Here is a 5,125-nt window from a genome sequence, read left to right as displayed (position 1 = left end):
ATAAATGAATAATAAACTTAATAATTATTTGCCCAGTAAATACCAATAAATTCTAACCTAGAATAATGATGATGGTACAAGCTATTCTAGATTTCTCATATATTTCTACTGCAACTTAGACACTAAGGAAGGGCATTAACTTTTGTGCATATTTCTAAATATTATTTGCAAACTTTGTCCAAATCATTTATTGAAAAAATACTCCTAAATGATTATCATAAAGAAATTAACTAAAGCTAAATATTTTCTTTAACAACCAAAAAGTGTCTTAAAAACACCCTTTAAAACTCATGATTTCATTACTCCACTTTCTGTCTCTTCCTTACTCCAAATCCTAGTCCAACAAAGTAAGCTCCAGTCACTTTTATTATTTTTTTTTGAAGGAGTCTCACTCTGTTGCCCAGGCTGGAATGCAGTGGCATGATCTTGGCTCACTGCAACCTCTGACTCCTGGGTTCTCCTGCCTCAGCCTCCCAAGTAGCTGGGATTGCAGGCATGCACCACCATGCCTGGCTAAGTTTTGTTTTGTTTTTTTAGTAGAGATAGGGTTTCACCATGTTGGCCAGGCTGGTCTCAAACTCCTGACTTCAGGTAATCTGCCCGCCTTGGCCTCGCAAACTTCTGGGATTACAGATGTGAGCCACCACACCCAACCTCCAGTCACTTTTAGATATAGTAAGTAACATTAAATGGTAATTTTTTCCTATAACTGAGTTCCCTAACACTTTGCCTCTTGATTTAAAAAATCATAAATCACATGCTGTATGAAATGTACTATTAGTAATACTCAGTAATCTTTAAAAGCTTCAGTTTCACAGTTATTCTTTACTTCCCTGTAACTTTGACACTGTACAAGACATTTCAAAAGAATTCCAAACCACTACAGGGGACCAAACACCATGAGGAAGCACTTAGTATGCCTTCTCTCTCTACTCATTTAACTGAATGATCGAAATGTTATGAATATGAGGTAACCCCATCTGGGTCTGAGAGGTATTTTTAAAAGTGTTATGAGGAGGGCTTCAAAATAGCTGAGTAGAGGCACCGAATATTCACCTTACTACAAATACTAAGCAAAATAGAGAGTATATAACCACACCTGAAATAGAACACCAAAGAAAGAAGGCTGGAATTTCTCATAGCAATGAAAGAAAACACCTGAAACATGGAAGGAGTGGAAGGTGAGACAGCCAAATTGGTGAAGATCAGCTGGAAGCCCTGAAATGCTCCTCAGAACAGAAAATAATGTGAGCGATCTCCATGGTCCACATTCTCACCAAGGACTCCTGCAATCCTAGTCATGGAAGAGTCCCTCGACCATCACAGCGCCTGAGACTGGTATAAAGTAATGCCTGGAGTCCGTATGACATCATTATCTCTAAGAGGGAACTGACATTGGGCCCATGCATCCATGGAAACCCAAGTAGCTACAGCATGGCACCATTTTGAGTGCCCAGACTCCGTCCTACTACATCCTGCCTTAGGGCTCAACAGCTCCTGCACTTCCACATCCCTGGAACCCCATTCACATCCCTCTACTTCCAACTGGACAGCTGGAGCTGCACAAGGCTAGTTGGACCCCACACAGCAGCAGAAACCCCAGCATTCTAGCACACATAGGCAACACAGAAAACTAGGGAAGCTGTCCCAGGACAAAGTTAACCAAAGCACATTTCCCCACAGCCTAGAACCCACCTGCCTGGGGCTGATGCGACTGACAGCAACCTCACACCCACTAGCTGCAGGGCCATGGTGCACTTGCATGTGACCTAATAACAGATTCTCACTGCTGCAGCTGTAGGACAAAGTACATGTTTCCCTGAACCTGAGAGCTGCCTGCCTGAGGTGACTACCTTCTGTGTCCCCAGGAGCAGGGCCACAGCACACTTGCAGGTACTATGAAAACACAATCTCTCTTCAACTACTGATGCTCCTGCTGCCACCCAAGCACACAACCAGCAGTCTGGGGATTGCCATGTCCTGCCCATCACAGGCTGTTCTGACACATATCACTGGGGTGCTTGAAAAACAGGACCTTCTTGCCTGGAACAGCTCACCCTCCTGCCCAGTGCTAGATCATGCTGCTGGGGGCTGGGGATTTCCTACCCCATAAGCCACACCAGTTACACACACAAACCACCTGAGAGCCTAATAATAGTCCAAGAATACCTGCCTCCACCAGCACCCAAGTGTGTGTCCAGAGGCCCTGGCCTCCCTCATCGACCACAGTTTATGCCAGTGTACAGCATAAAGGGGAGCTGAGGATAGGTGAGCTCCAAATGGGACTGCTTCCCTCAATGCCTAAGAACAGCAGCTGTGGACATGGGAACCACCCCATTCCATCAGTCACACTGGCTGCATGCACACTACCAGGGGTCGAACAGCATGATCAGAAAATTTCCTCTGGGCCCAAGTATGTTGACCGGAGGACTGGGGGTTGCCTTGCCCAGTGCACAGCAATTGGCATCTCTGTACTCCTCCCAGGGGTAGGAAGTAAGGCCTGCCCAGCCTGCCGCCACAACTGCTGACACACACCTCAATATGCCAAGTAGGGGTCTCAGGAATTATGTATCCAGCCCATCATAGCCATCACTAACATGTGCACCTGCCACCTGGGAAACAAAGTGTTGTCCCACTACCGTGATTGCAATTGTCCATGCCACACATGCTGCTCAGGAGCCCAAGCACACATTCACCTACATAGCCTATGGATGCCACTATGGGGGCCCAGGACTGGCCCACCTGACAACCCTGTCCCCAACAAAGCCTCACTGTAGCCTTCATTAACAATCACACACTAAGCCATTATGAAATTATGGACAACACTGACATTGTTTATAGCCAAAGACATCACAGGAAGACCACATTACTGCATGTGCCCACAATCCAAGCAAAAGTGCTCTACCCAACCAACAACATAGATATATCTCCAATAAAAACTCTTCCCCCATGAAAGTCAATCCAAAAAATTAGAAGAAGTGACTATAGTACCAGATGTGCAGATATCAGTGTAAGAATGCAAGAAACATGAAAGAGATGGAAAGTAACACCCACAATAAACAAAATAATTCTCTAGCAACAGATTCCAATGAAAAAGGAATTAATGAAATCCCTGAAAATCAAAATAATGATATTCAAGATGTTTAATGAGTTACTAAAACAACTAAAAATAGAATTATTATGTGATCCAGCAATCCCACTGCTGGATATATAGCCCAAAATGATGAAAATTAGTATGTTAAAGAGATATCTGCATTCCTATGTTTCTTGCAACACTAGTCACAATAACCAAGATTTGAAAGCAACCTACGTGTCCATCAACAGGTGAATGATAAAAAACAGTGATAATTACACAAAGGAGTATTATTAATCTATGAAAAACAATGAGATTCTGTAATTTGCAACACTCTGAATGGAACTAGAGGGCATTAAATTAAGTGAAATAAGCAAGGCACAGAAAAACATATGTCATGCATTCTCACTAATTTGTGGAGCCTAAAAATCAAAACAATTGAACTCATGGACATAGAGAGTAGAAAGATCACTACCAGAGTATGGGAGGAGTAGTGGAGGTGCGGGTGGGGGTGAGGTGGGGGTTGTTAATGGGTACTAAATTTATTTAGAAAGAATAAATAAGACCTAGTGTTTAGTAGCACAACAAGGCAGCTATAGTCAATCATAATTTAATTTTACATTTAAAAGTAACTAAAAGTATAATTGGATTGTTTGTAACCCAAGGAATAAATGAGTGAGGGTATGGATACCCTATATTTCATGGTGTATTATACATTGCATGCCTGTATCAATGCCTGCATCTCATGTACCTAATAAATATACACATTTACTATGTACCAGCAAAAATAAAAAAAAATGAAAAAAGATATTCAGTGAGATACAAAATGGCATACATAAACAATAGATAAATCAGAAAAATAATTCAGGATGTGAATGAGAAATTCACCAAGGAGATAGATATCATAAAAAGAAACAGAAATATAGTAATGGAATTCAGTGAATGAAATAAAACATATAATCCAGAACTTGAACAACAGTCTATATCAAACAGAAAAAGGAATTTCAGAACCTGAAGACATGTCTTTCAAAATAACTCAGTCAGGCAGAAAAAAGAATAGAATAAAAAAGAATAAAGAAAGCCTACATGATATACAGAACAGCGTACAGTGACCAAAAACCAAATTTTGGGTATTCCAGAAGGTAAGAGAAGGTCAATGACATAGAAAACCTATTTGAGAAAATAATAGCTAAATAATTCCCAAGACTATCAAGAGATTTAGACATTAAGATACAGGAAGCAAAGAAGATCCAATTCAACAAAATCTCCCCCAAGACATGTTATAGTCAACCTGTCAAAAGCCAAAGACAAAGAGAATTCTAAAAGTAGAGAGAGAAAACATCTAGTCATATATATAATGGTTTGCCATCAGATTTACATAATATTTCTTAGCAGAGACCTTACAGGCCAAGAGAAAAATGGGATGATATATTCAAAGTGCTGAATGGAAAAAAACCTGCCAGCCAAGAATACTCTATACTGCAAAGTTCTCCTTCATAAATGAAGGAAAAATAAAGTATTTTTCAGAGAAAAAAAAGCTGAAGTAATTCATTGCCATTGGACCAACATTACAAGAAATGCTCAAAGGGAGTGCTAAATCTAGAAGCAACAGAAGAAACAAACAAAAACCATGAGAATATAAAACTTACTGGTAAACACACAATTGAGCAAAAGAAGAGGGTCAAATGTCACCACTACAGAAAACTACCAAAATCACAACGATAACCAATAAGAGAGAAAAGAACAAAATATATACAAAACAAACAAAAACAGTTCACATAATGACAGGGATATGTTGTCACCTATAAATAATAACCTTGAATATAAATGGATTAGATTTCCTAGTTAAAATATATTGAATGACTGAATGGATAATAGGATCAATTCTATATGAAAATAAAACAATTCTAAATATGTATACACTCAATATTGAAGCACCCAAATACATAAAGCAAATATATTCAATCAAAAGAATGAGATAGACCCCAACACAATTATAGTGGGAGACTTCAACAGCCCAGCCTCATCATTAGACAGACATAGTAAGAAAAT

Source organism: Cebus imitator, unplaced genomic scaffold, assembly GCF_001604975.1.
Source record: "Cebus imitator isolate Cc_AM_T3 unplaced genomic scaffold, Cebus_imitator-1.0 Scaffold208, whole genome shotgun sequence".
Classification (NCBI taxonomy): Eukaryota; Metazoa; Chordata; class Mammalia; order Primates; family Cebidae; genus Cebus; species Cebus imitator.
This window is presented reverse-complemented; position numbering follows the sequence as displayed.